The sequence below is a fragment of the Dendrobates tinctorius genome, unplaced genomic scaffold (genome assembly GCF_039654945.1).
Source record: "Dendrobates tinctorius isolate UK_male_01 unplaced genomic scaffold, ASM3965494v1 ptg000388l, whole genome shotgun sequence".
Lineage (NCBI taxonomy): Eukaryota > Metazoa > Chordata > Amphibia > Anura > Dendrobatidae > Dendrobates > Dendrobates tinctorius.
In genome coordinates, this window is record NW_027362054.1 from 1,113,202 (window position 1) to 1,127,620 (window position 14,419).

The 14,419-nt window shown below is 41.6% G+C and overlaps 1 protein-coding gene and 1 long non-coding RNA gene across 4 annotated transcripts in view; one reads left to right on the top strand and one right to left on the bottom strand.

The window, feature by feature from the left end:
- Positions 1 to 14,419, top strand: part of CACNB3 (calcium voltage-gated channel auxiliary subunit beta 3) — a 343,020-nt gene that overhangs the window by 207,651 nt on the left and 120,950 nt on the right. The window lies entirely within an intron of this gene.
- LOC141076151 (uncharacterized) overlaps positions 6,808 to 14,419 on the bottom strand; it is a 141,963-nt gene continuing 134,351 nt past the window's right edge. Inside the window, exon 4 of the long non-coding RNA XR_012227424.1 lies at positions 6,808 to 6,992. This is a non-coding gene — a long non-coding RNA (uncharacterized lncRNA). The remainder of the gene's footprint in view (positions 6,993 to 14,419) is intronic.

Below are 14,419 nucleotides of genomic sequence, written 5' to 3' on the forward strand. Positions count from 1 at the left end.
ATTTAAGACAAATTAAATGAAGATAATAATACCAAAGAATTTGTGTTTGCAATCATTTTCAGGAAGAAACTGAATATTATCTGACAGAATTGCAGGGGTGTCAATACTTTTGGCCATGACTGTATACTCACAGTTCTTCCAGTTACAATCCCCAGCCGGGGTGCTGTATCCTCCGGGTCGGTGGTCCAGCCAGCTCTCAGGTAATTTGGGGTACACTGTACCAGAACCCCCTTCTGATGTTCCTTCCCTGGCCGTCTCACTGCGCTGGCTCCCGCTTCTCCTGCCCTGCACCTCACACACAGTGTCCCAAGCCAGCATCCTCGGATCCTGTCGGGCAACATTCTCTTGGTCCCCTTGATCCTATCTGGCTGCCTTTTCAACGAATGTGTGTGGATTTGGCTGTCGCACTTACAGATGCTCCAGCCTCCGGTTTGCTAGCTGAGTCCTCAGTTTCTCCACTAGTCTGGGGCCGGTCCCCAACTGCGACCTGGTTCCTCCATCCGACTACAGTCGGCGTGGATATGGGCACCACGGGTGAATTCTTCACTTACCGTGCCCCTAGGACCCCTTCTTTCTCTTCTCACTCTTCTCTAATTTAGGGATGAACTCCTCACGCCTTCAGTCCCTTCCACCAATTCCCTTCTCCTCCTGACTCCTTCTGACTCCTCCAACTGTCACTCCTGTTACTATGACGACTCTCCTACTCTATCCACTTCCTCCACCCACACCCTCTACCTAGTTCCTCTGTGGCCTAGAGAGGTGTTGGGTAGGGTGCTAGTGTGTGTGGGTCCTGGGTAGTGTCCCCTCCTTATCCGAGAGTGGGGTACCACACCTCTAGCTGAGGTGCAGTACCTCTGTGGCGACTGGACCCTTAGGAACCCCAGACATGCATACAAGGATAGGGGATGGGGAGCCATGCATACAGGGACGGGGAGCCATGCATACAAGGATAGGGATGGGGAGCCATGCATGTAAGGACAGGGATGGGGAGCCGTGCATACAAGGACGGGGATGGGGAGCTGTGCATACAAGAATGGAGATGAGGAGCCATGCATACCAGGATAGGGATGAAGAGACAATGCATACCCAGCTTATACTCGAGATAATAAGTTTTCCCAATTTTTCTTGGCAAAATTAGGTGCCTCGATCGACTTATACATGAGTATATACGGTACAACTCTGAAGCCTGCAGCTTTTGTATGGGTCTATGGGCTCCATTAGTAAGTCTATGTATCTGGATACTCACTGTTATAGAGCTTTGTATATACCCATAGACCTACTGGTGTGCGGCCAACACTACTCTGTGCGCACAGCTCATATAGAAGCTGAAGACTTCAGAGTGGTGTTTTGTCCGATTGGTGTGGGTATCGGGATCAGAAAACCCGTGCAGTGCTTAAAATATAAAAAAAAACTATTATAAAATGACAGATTCCATTTAAGAGAACAAACAATCATCAATACAATTGGTTGATCCCTATATAAGATGCATATTATCATCAGCACATACCCTTTTTGGACACAGCAATATGCTGCCTTCAGAGATGTTTTTTAGGCCAAAAGTATACGATCAGTTGGCAAGCATTTGCTCATTCATTACCTAACCTGCAATGTTTACACAGGTCAATGATGGGAAATGAGTGATCTTCCAAATGCTCGATTTGGCCAATTATCAGCCAGATTAAGGGCTTTTACTTTAGCCTTTGTTCTGAGCTGTAACTCTGACGTTGCAACGATATCATTCACAATATTGTTGTGTGTAATGGGGCCTTTAGACATTCAGTGGCCTCTGTTATAAATATCGCTAGATCTCGCATGCAAAATACACTTAAATACTCATTCTAAATATATTACAGCTAGAGTTGAGCGACTTTGGTCGGATCGGGTTTCGTGAAACCCGAAAAACAAAATTTCAGTCGGATGAAACTGGTCCCACTAGGGCAAAAAAAGTCAGAGTTTCGTCCAAAACCCGACCCCAAAGCAAGTCAATGACGAATAAAAGTCGGCATTGAGTGGATGAATGTCATCTGCTCAATGCCGACTTTTATTTCCCATTGACTTGCATTGGGGTCGGGTTTCGGACGAAACTCCGACTTTTTTTGCCCTAGTCGGACCAGTTTCATCCGACTCAAATTTTGTTTCATTCGGGTTTCACAAAACCCGATCCGACCAAAGTCGCTCAACTCTAATTACAGCGATTGCTGTTGTTTTTTACTTTTAGATTTGCCTGAACAAAAATTTGTGTGTCAATAATAGTTCATTTATTATTATTTATTACTATTATTACGGATATTATGTATTTAAAAAATTTAGGAATCACTGGCAGAAAGCATATTGCTTGCCAGCTTTAAGATTTGAATAGCTTCATGGAAATGCCTGGAGATAAGTAGACTGATGTTTGGCAAGTAAATGGTTAATGCAATTATCTCATCTAATAAGAGATGGGATGAGAGAGATGAAAGAGCAAGAGACATTTAGCTGTCAGCCCTTTCCTCTTAGGTAAGGAGTGAGCGTGGCAGCAGAGGAGGGCTGGGTCCTCGCTGAGAGATGAGGATGTGGTAGGCACTAATGTTAGCAGCATTCAGCGGGAGCTCATGAATAATAAATATCATCCAATGTTTATGCGCTTCCCATGCCACAGTCAGGACGCTCATAATTACACCCTTGGCACATACCACATATTAGTCTGAATAAGGATTAATGGACTACATGGATGGAGCTTAATGACATGATAACTGCATAATATTCTACATGTAATATATATGACAATTTGCTATACACCATGATGCAACTTTCATTAGTCTTCTTCCTACTAGAATTTTTTAACCCTGGAAGAAGGTAATAGACACAATAAAACCAAGTTGTGGAACATCTTGCTTTGGTTTATTGCTTGTGGCAGATGCCAGAAAAATTCCAGGTAGAAGTAAAATTCTAGTTCTGATTGTGGTCCCGAATTATTAAGACTGGCGTGTTTAATGCGGAGAGCAGCACTGGAGTAAGATGTACCAAATTCATTAAGTGGTTTACTCCTCCTTAATTAATTTGGCATGCCTTTCAACTGCCAGAAATGTACGTAAAGCCGGGACTGGTGTAGATTTATATCTTAATTTGCTTTATGTATTTATTCATAATGCAGACATTATCATCACTGTCCCTGTTAGGTCTCACAGTCTAAAAAAGTATTTTGATGGTGTAATTTATGATTAATTTTGGCCATGCCCCAGCCTACCCAAGTTTTGCTTACTTTTTAAAAGCGCTGAAAGTCAAAACAACTTGTTCATAATTTTTGAGTAACTCAAAAACTTTCCAATATTTCAATTAGTTTTACACCAGAATTCTAGCAAAAACTGCTTGATGAATCAGCCTCAATGTGTTTTTTTTACGAGCCTGTCATATCCCTCAACTTTTATTGCGGAGTTGTTTTCCCCCATATTTTCCATTTATAGGTGCTTCTCACAAAATTAGAATATCATCAAAAAGTAAATTTATTTCAGTTCTTCCATACAAAAAGTGAAATTCATATTATATAGAGTCATTGCAAACAGAGTGATCTATTTCACGTGTTTATTTCTGTTAATGTTGATGATTATGGCTTACAGCCAATGAAAACCCAAAAGTCATTATCTCAGTAAATTAGAATAATTAACAAAAAACACCTGCAAAGGCTTCCTAAGAGTTTAAAAAGGTCCCTTAGTCTGTTTCAGTAGGCTCCACAATCACGGGGAAGACTGCTGACTTGACAGATGTCCAGAAGGCAGCCATTGACATACTCCACAAGGAGGGTAAGCCACAAAAGGTCATTGCTAAAGAAGCTGGTTGTTCAGAGTGCTGTATCCAAGCATATTAATGGAAAGTTGAGTGGAAGGAAAAAGTGTGGTAAAAAAAGGTGCACAAGCAACCAAGACAACAGCAACCTTGAAAGGATTGTTAAGAAAAGGCCATTCAACAATTTGTGGGAGATTCCCAAGGAGTGGACTGCTGCAGGAGTCATTGCATCCTTGTATGTTTTATTCTGAAATACTTGAAATACTACAACATTATTCTAGCTAGATGTCTTCTACAGCTAAACCTGAAAAATATATTTCTTCTGGACTACAATTCTATTCAGATCTGGAGATACTTTTAACTCTAACTGCAAATATCGCCATAGTCACCTACATCTCAGAATCTCCTTTAAACATCCCCTTCCAGCCTCTATCATAGTTGGTTTTAATGGTAAAATCAAAATCCAAGTTAAGACTTCTAGGAGAGCATATTTTTTCGCTGTTTTTTACAATTGGCTCTCACATACCAATTTGTGTTCTGTGGATGTTGGACCACTTGAAACACCCTGCTAATCTGGTGAGCTTTCTCTACAAATAGTGCACTAGCTGGAGGTCATCCACCTGCTGCCCTCTGATATTGTCCTATATATTTCATGGTAATAAGGTCCATTGTGTCATTATTTAGGTTCTCAAACTGCTCATGTTCATAGTTATTGAATCATAATGTACTGACAGATACCGTAATTCCATTACTGGGTCAGATATTGGATATATTTTTGTAGTTATCATAAAATCATCGGATCAGCTAAATGAGGAGTCGACCCTGGAGCACTCTATCGTGTGTGCATTTCCAAGTCCTCGATCTTCATGAGTCGACGCTTCCAACGTGACACATTGACATCTTTCTCCCCATACTTGGCATAGGGGTGTGGAATGGGGAGCCAGACGCTGATGAATATCCACTGATAACATGATATTTTATGACCCAACTGCAATAGACCCTGTATGTCATATACTCTGATGGTATCAGGGTCTCTGTCATTATTTTATGCTCTCAGATTGGTCAGCATAATTGTAGTGACAGACTCCCCTTAAGCGATGAATTCATTTCATGCCCAATAAAAAAAAATGATGCAAATGGAAGAATTCACATCCATCTGTCAGCGCTGTAGTTCCCACGATACCTCACTTGCCCTGCTGGAGGTCCTCCAAATTTCTACCTAGGCCGTCTTTTATTTTAAAATTTTAATAATGATCAGTTTTTTATATTTAAAATTATTATACCTATAATATAGATGTTAGGCACAAGATACATGCAAATCTTTTCAAAAAGGCTATTCTCGTTCCCGATAAACATTGTTCATTCTGGCATGGTATTTTTCTTGTCTAATAGCCAAGTGCTACAGTCTTGGAGAATGTGTAAAGTTATATAACTTTTGTTCTGTGCTGAGAGATACATTTCCATCTGTCAAACACAGTCCATTTGGAACCATAGGCACAGTTGTTGTTTGCTGTTAGATAACATATTTATGGACAGCCTCAAAGTTTTGTACTAGTCTTCACTGTCTCCTGGCCTCCTATTTGTTGGAAGTGGTGCGCCTCTTGAACAATGACAATTTGGACCAGAGGCTTTGAGGTGCCACTTGTCTGCACTACACCCTCTCCCAGCTGCATAGGAAAAGTGCAGGGGTCATGAAGCTAGCCAGATCCAGCATTAGAGGGGAGCTTGCCCGCTCTAAGGCTAAGTTCACACGTAGCGGAATTCCCGCGGAAGTTACCGCGAGAATTCCGGAATTCCATTCCGCAGGAAAAATCGCATTTTAAATTCCCGCGATTTTCCCACAGAAAAACTAGCGATTTGCAAGCGTAATTAGTTTACAGAATGCTAGCGTTTTCCAAGCGATTTGGAGCATCGCTTGGAGAACTGATTGACAGGTTGGTCACACTCGTCAAACACAGTATTTGACGAGTGTGACCAACTTTTTACTACTGATGCTGCCTATGCAAAGATAGGATGTAAAAAATAATAAAAAAAATATTGTTATTCTCACCCTCCAGCTTCCCGTGCAGCCTTCCCGCCTCTCTCCACACTCCCGGCATCTTCTGGTCCCAGGAATCCTTTGCGCCAATGACCGCGAGACGTCGCGCTCCCGCGAGACCGCAACATCATCGCGGTCATTCTGGCAAAGGATTACTGGGACCGGAAGAGGCTGGGAGCGTGGAGAGAGGCGGGAAGGCTGCGCGGGACACCGGAATTTTTTTTTTAAATTCTATTTTTTTACAGGGATATGGTACCCACAGCCCGGAGGACAGTCTCCTCTCCTCCAGACTGTGGGTACCATCCGCAAATGTTCTGCTTACTTTTCGCATGGTGGGCACAGCCACATGCGGAAAGTAAGTAGAACAATGCATTCCTATGTGGGCGGAATCGCCGCGATTCCGCTAAATTAATGAGCATGCTGCATTTTTTTACCGCGAAGCGATTCCGCCGCGGAAAAAAACGCAGCATTAGCACAGCATTGCGGAATCACATAGGATTGCATGGGATGCTTATTTTTCGCGTTTTCGCGGCAAAATCGTGCGTTTAAAACCGCCGAAAAAACCGCGACATGTGAACGCAGCCTGAAGCAGCGTGCACTACTTCATTAGGTAACATATCCCTCTGAGACCACAGGGTGGCCGGTTACAGTGATACTGATTAGTGATGAATGAATGTACTCAAATAAAAGGCGTTATCTGAGCAAGCTTGTGTGCTAACAGAGTGACTTCGGCGTGCTCGAAAAATATGTTCAAGTCCCCGCTGCTGCATGCCTCGTGGTTGTATCGGAGCTGCAACACAAGCAGGAATGGCCTAACAGACAGGCAATCCGTGCATGTGTTGCGGCTGCCTAACAGCCGCAAGACATGCAGCAGCGGGGACTGGAACATATTATTAGAGCACGCCGAAGTCACTCTGTTAGCACACAAGCTTGGATGACGCCTTATCCGAGAACGTTCGCTCCTTACCAATATTGATCTGTAAACTATAAAAATCCATCCATTCTTAATAACAGAAAAGATTTTTAATAGGAAGTAAATTACAAAGCTGATTTGTTTTTTACAAGAACTTGAGACAAACCTTTTTATTCTTATGCAGTGCGATCGGACTGTAGTTTTGCTGCAGATGTCACCCTATGCATTCCACAGCAGAATGAGCAGCATTCCCTGACTTCCACTTCATGTAGGCGAGATCTGCAAAATAATAACCACATGTCTTGTACTGTCTGTTCGCATAGATTTATTGTGTGCACTGAAAATATGCAATTCCGCAGAACACAATGAATAACATTTAAGCATTATTTGTATTAGTAAAAAGTATCCATCAAGATGTAAGATCATAAATATCAATGTAGTAGGTACCGTAATCCCAAAATAAGGTATATTGCACACACAATGGAAACGGCTTCATAAATATCTTGACCCATAATTGTAACAATATTGAACTACTAGTACCATACCAGAAGAAATGTTCTCTTTCTTTGGCTACTTGCATTTACAATAATTTCATGATCTTGTGGCACTGAATTTATTTTTGGCCTCAAAATCATGTTTAACCTGTAAAAACAAGAGCGACCTAAGGGGCAATTTCCCCTGATCCTGTTGTCAGTAGTGCAGAAAATATCTGCATTGTTTCCCTTTCCTAAATGGCCCTTAATATCATTAACAGGCTCTCTCCATACGCTCAGCATATGATTGCCGACCTCATGTGACATATACTGGAGCCGTTCATACACTCTAAGCTAATTAAGGATGACCCAGCGACCTACCGCTTCCCAGCACATACATTCATGACAATCCATTAGAAGGGGAAAACCACAGATATAATTGAATTCTAACTTTTTCTGCGGCTTATATCTATTCCAACAAGGAGCGATTTCTCTCTAACATCCAAATCGGGCAGCAGAAATAAGCAACTGAAGGAATCTCAGCATGAATGCAAGCAAGAGCCTAAATCTCTGCTTACAATTTCATAATTACTGATTCTCTGACTCCCCTCTTTCTTGCTTCCCACGCAAGTGGTGTAGTATACAGTCAGCATTGTGTGGTGCCAATTATCGGAGCCTCACAGACTGCCTCGGGCACCCTATTAATGTAAACTTTCAGTTACCAAATCACTTTAGACTGAGATGCTGCATATGGACAGAATAAATGCCAGGCCTCTAACAATCTGTTCAGTGGAGTGACACGGAATTGTCACCGCATCGTTTTTTTCGCCTGCAAATAATTAGTCATGTGACAGTCCCATGCTCATTCCCTTGGAGAGCAGCGGGGGATCGCTCATACACTGCAGATCCAGCTTCTTCTGCTACGGTGACACTTGAGTAATGCACGGGTGGAAAAAGGTATTCCCATGAATCTTTTACAAATTAACATTTTAGTGTCTATTACGCTTTACTGCTATAATGGATAGGTACACTTCTAGTGGTGATTAAAGGCTTGACTTAGATAACAAGGGTCTTCACAGGGCCACTTAGTCTATGGGCTGTGGCTGGAATTACAGCTGATTACAGGTTAAGGGCTCATTCACACCAGCATAAAACATACAGTATCTCTATTAATACTATTTTTGGCCTTTATATTTATGCTTTTATGCTACATGATATCTTTAATGCACTGCCTTCTTCAGTTGATCAATATTGGTACCTATTTTAACCCACAAAAGTCAGTGGGTTGGATTTAAAGGGAATCTGGCAACAAAAATAAAAGGCATCTTCCTGTATCCATTGGGATAATCGTAGGTATATTAAGCATGTGCTACAGATTAAATGTATGTATTCTACCTCTTGATGTCATTCAGGTGGTGCTGGAATGGGGAGGCAATGAACAGTCAGCCCTTACTGCACAGCTGTAATCACTGCCACCACTTCTTGACTGACAACCTGCTCTGCATCATGTGTGCAGAGCTACACTAGATGTCATTTGACAGGACGAGTGATTACAGCATGCTGACTTCACCGCCCCGATGACTGCAAGGAAGTGGCTGCAGGGAGAATATAACCTTGTTTTCTCCCTTCATCTGCTCTTTTATGTAGACTGCTGCATGTGTGTACAACTGTATACACAGTGGGGGAAAAAAGTATTTAGTCAGCCACCAATTGTGCAAGTTCTCCCGCTTAAAAACTGATCCGTGTACATGAAAGAATGAATGGGGCCATGTATCGTGAGATTTTGAGTGCAAACCTCCTTCCATCAGCAAGGTCATTGAAGATGAAACGTGGATGGGGCTTTCAGCATGATAATGATCCCAAGCACACCACCACGGCAACAAAGGAGTGGCTTTGTAAAAAGCATATGAAGGTCCTGGAGTGGCCTAGCCAGTCTCCAGATCTCAACCCCATAGAAAACCTTTAAAGGGATTTGAAAGTCCATGTTGCCCAGTGACAGGCCCAAAACATCACTGCTCTAGAGCAGGGTTCCCCAACTCCAGTCCTCAAGGCCCACCAACAGATCATATTTTCAGGATTTCCTTTGTATTGCACAGGTGAAGCAATGATCACCTGAGCAATACTAAGGAAATCCTGAAAACATGATCTGTTGGTGGGCCTTGAGGGCTTAAGTTGGGGAACCCTGCTCTAGAGGAGATCTGCATGGAGGAATGGGCCAACATACCACCAACAGTGTGTGCCAACCATGTGAAGAGTTACAGAAAACGTTTGACCTTTATCATTGCCAACAAAGGATATATAACAAAATATTGAGATGGACTTTTGTTAATGACGAAATCCTTATTTTCCACCATAATTTGGAAAAAAATCTTGCCAAATGAGACAAGGCGATTTTCTGGATTTGTTTTCTCATTTTGACTCTCATAGTTGTGATCTACCTATGATGTCAATTACAGGCCTCTCTCATCTTTTTAAGTGGGAGAACTTGCACAATTGGTGGCTGACTAAATACTTTTTTTCCCCAATGTACCCGCAGATTACCTCTGTGACGTCTGAAATACCTTCTTTTTCCGACAGGTTCCCTTTACAAACACTTGTTCTGTTTTAGTATTTTTTCGTTATTCAGCAGCATTAGAAAAACTGCACAAATTATTAATCTTTTAGGTGTACCTGTCGCTTCAGGTATCTTTTCAGAATAGGCATTCATGTGGAGAACCACTTTTTAAGCATTTTTTTTCTCATCATACAGAAAAGTTGAGTGAGCTAGCTAGCTAGATGTCCTGCTAATGTAATGTATGAAAGATATATAGATGATTTGTTTATTATTTGGGACAATTCGAAGTCTGATGTGGAGGGTTTCGTTAAATAGCTCAATTCTAACAATTTGGGTCTTTCTTTCTCCCCAAAGATAGACTCGATATCTATAGAATTTTTGGGTCTATCAGTTTTCATTTTAGACAACCGCACCTGTACAAAAAACTTTTTTTTAAAAAGTGGATGCAAACAGTTACATTTACTTCAGTAGTGGACATTATCTGTACAACATACCCCAAAACCAATTTAGAAGGATTAGGAGGAATTGCACTTTAGAATCCGATTTTCTACAGCAAGCTGATATTATTAAAAAAAATTTGTTGAACAAAAATACCAGAGTAAACTTATCAGACGTGCCCATAATAATTCCAGAAACCTTGAACAAGAATCTCTTTTGGAAAAAGCAAAGATAGAAAAACATAATAATTTTGAATACAACTTCATCACCACTTACAATAATCAACATAAAAAAGTACGAAAAGTGATTCAGGATCACTGCCACATTATATTGAATGATCCTATTTTAACAAAACTACTACCAAAACATCCTCCTCTTACTTTCAGAAGATCCCCCACACTAAAAAATGTTCTAGCTCGTAGCAAAATCAGAGAAAAGGATCAGCATCCAGTCAGTAATCAATCATCAAGTGAATAAGATCACCAAGTGTGCAAATAGAAATTGTTTGTGTTGTCACGCTATTTGTGATATTTTATCACAATTCACCGTTCCACAAACCTGGAGACTGTGTACATTAGAAGCCCCATGTCTTGTAATTCTTATTTCGTTGTTTGTTATTATTTGCAGCTGTCAAAAATTATATGTGGGGAGGACTACCCAACCACTCCACAAATGTTTAAATTCCATAGGTACAATATACTACAAGGGTGTCTAAAACATGGTCTGTCACTGCACTGTACCATCATACACAACAAAGAATAAAAACCGTATTCTACAAATGACATTCGTCCTGTGACTCTGCTGAACTTTGACACTATCATGTGCCCGGTTTGGCGGGTTTCTTCAAAAGAATACAGTATGAAAGGACAACCACTCCTTACAGTCACACCAGGTTTCTGTCCTGATGAAGAGGTCCTGCACGGCCTCGAAATGCGTTGACCCTGTAAACCTGTTTTATGACTAAATTTTATCCGTTGGAAACCATTGTGGATTCAGCAGCAGCAGCAGCGCAGGAGTGACATCTCGATCCCGATCGTTTTACATTGTTTGGTCCTTCTAGTTGCCAATGTTTTTGCAGTTGATGATATCAATGTCATGCCAGTTACGTGTTGCTCTGTAGCAACTATATAAGGTGAGTGGATCCCTTTCCTTGCCACCTTTTTGTTTCCAGTTAAGACACTATTGTGCTTTTTTTTTCTTTCCCAGTTTCGTTGTTTGCATGAACACACATGTGCACATATTACATTATAGCAGCTTTGAGTTAAAGCGATCCATGCAACTTTGGGATTATTAAATGAACATTACTGATTTTTAACCATGAGAATTTACAAGGTTCCTAAAGTATAACTGCAAGCAGAGATCTTTAAAACGTGGAGTAGTTGATAAGATATGCAATTTATCAGTATAATTTATTTTTTTAAATTGTTAAACAATTTTTCAGTATACTGTAATTTCTTTATATTTTCCAGTATATATTTTTTGTATTGTACAATTATTTTTCATTACACATTATTATTATTATTATTATTCTTCCCCTTTAAATGTTCTATAAATCAGTACCTCGACAGATAAAAGCAAGTAAAGGGCACTGAGAGGTGGATTACTGAGCTACAGAACACCAGCAGGAAAATGCGTGTTTCTTTAGTTTTTACACCAATTAAGTGCATAGATGAAGAACTTTGATTAATTCTCCTTTCTACAACACAGATAACCATAAATCTTGCCTGAAAGGAGCTTCCCTAAGGATTTATCTGACACCTTTGTGTCAGTAAACTGTTTTTCCCCACTAGTTAAGGGGGTTTTACACATAGCGATATCGCTAGCAATATTGCTAAAACGTCACTGATTTTGTGACGTTATAGCGATATTGCCAGCGATATCGCTATGTGTGATACTTACCTCCGACCGGCTCCCCCCGCTGGCTTGTCGCTCATCGCGCGAGATCGGGCGGCTCCATTTCTCGTTGTCTGCTTCCTGCTGTGTGAGACGAGCGACGCTGGGTGCGGGCGGGAGGACGTCTGGATCGCTGTGTGTGAAAGGTAAGTATCGTCTGCTGCGTCGCTGCTGCATCACTGTGAGATCTTCCTGTGTGGAAGCTCACTATCGACCATTTAGCGATGCACCAGCGATCCTGACCGGGTCGGATCGCTGGTTGGATCGCTGGTGCATCGCTAAATGTAAAAGGGCCTTTAGTATAGAAGGAATGATAGGGAAAAACAGCATCACTCCCGGCATTGATCTATGTCTCTGACATGTCACGTTGGCAAAGGTGCCAGGAACCATGAGCTTCACATGTACAGATGAATGGTATCAAGTGTGCCCTTTTATCACATCAACTGTGCTCATGACTGTCCATACCTTAAGAAACCTGCCCTCTTTCTTTTCCCCGACGCAAAGCAAACAACACCAAACCAATATTTTCAAAACACAACTTTATTATCGAGTAATCAATGCCAACATCACAAAACTCTTTTAACACCCATCGTTGGAGGGTTGCGGTCGTAGCGTATCATGTTAAACCATCCAGACATTTTTGTGGGGATGTCACCGGACTCCCAGCACATGTTACCCAGCCTTGTTTTCTTCCGCCAATACTGCGACTTATACATCTTTAAACCAAAACAAACTCAAAACACTAAAATATTAACAGGGGGAGGGAGGGTGGGCCGCTCTCGAACACCGAGTCAAAGAGGGAGGGATCACCAGAGCCCACCAATACAAAACGAAGGGCTATTAGGTCTGATCTCAAAGTACTGTGCTAACAGCGAAATGGGACAAACAGGGCCATGTATGGCAACTAATGAAAACCATAGCCCACTGCCCGGAGGATCAGTTTTTGACCTCCAAATACGTATGCGAAGGCCTCCATTACACCAAACAACATCGTTATACTGCAAACCCCCGTTACCACATGCCGACGGTGAAACTATCTCACTAACGCACAGTGCACCAAAAAACGCAATTCCAAAAGCCGCTGATAACAATAGTGCTTCGAAAGCTGAGCCACATACTGTATTCGTGCCGTCGATAATTTTGACTAAAAGAGCAAAAGAAATAGGCCGTCTAATATTATTCAAATCCCTCAATTTTCCCCAACCTTTTAACGCTTGTCTCAGAACAAAATGTTTCGTGACATCTTCTCAACCACGTAATTTGAATTGAAATGCAAGTCCTGATAACCTGTTTCTGGCGAGTGTTGAAGAAGAACCATTATGATGTAAATGACGAACATAAGCAAAAGTCACCTCCAACCTAGCATCCCTACAAGAATCCACAGGTAATTCTAACACAAATCCCAACCATTCCTTCCACTCCTTACCATATGCATTCCATGTTGCCGGAGTTACCGACGCCCGAACCAACGGCATTAGTGGGTTTCCGGAATTCTCCAAATGTAATCTGGACACCTCATTCCTTACGAGTTGGCGGCTGGAGCAAGCTCTCAAAATTTCTGAAATTCAAAACATGATAAGGAATCAGCTATATCATTTTTTATGCCTGGAACATGCTTAGCACAGAGCCAGATATTCCGCTTCAAGCACTCCAATACCAAAAAGCGAATCAACTTTATAACAGGAATGGAAGATGAAGACAGGTGATTCACAACATGAACCACACTTTGATTATCCGTCTAAAAACAGATGCAGGAATTCCGCAATTGCTCCCTCTATAACTCCACGGCCACCACCAATGGAAACAATTTCAAAAGAGTCAAATTTTTTGTCCATTCATATTCCGCCCATTTGGCTAGCCATCTTTCCGCACACCACTGGTTATGAAATATAACCCCAAATCCAACCCATCCAGACGCATCCGAGAACAGCGACAACTCTTGACACGACTTCTCCGCATCCTGAAAAAAGGTAATTCCATTATACATACACAAAAAAACTCCTCCATACACTTAAATCTTCCAAACGAATCCTGTGATGTGCACGCTTCACTCCTCTTGTAGCCATAGCCAGACGCCTAGAAAAAATCCTGCCCGTCGGCATGACCCGACATGCAAAGGCCAACAAACCCAACAATGATTGCATTTGCACCAAAGTGACTTTCCTGACAGAAATAAAACCGTCAATTAACCCTAACAGCTTTGATATCTTATCAAGTGGTAAACGGAAAACCATGCCGACTGTGTCAATTTCAATGCCTAAGAAAGAAAGACAAGTGACCGGACCGACAGTTTTTTCCTCATTCAACGGGACTCCAAAATAAGACATAAGCTCCTCAAACTTACGCAA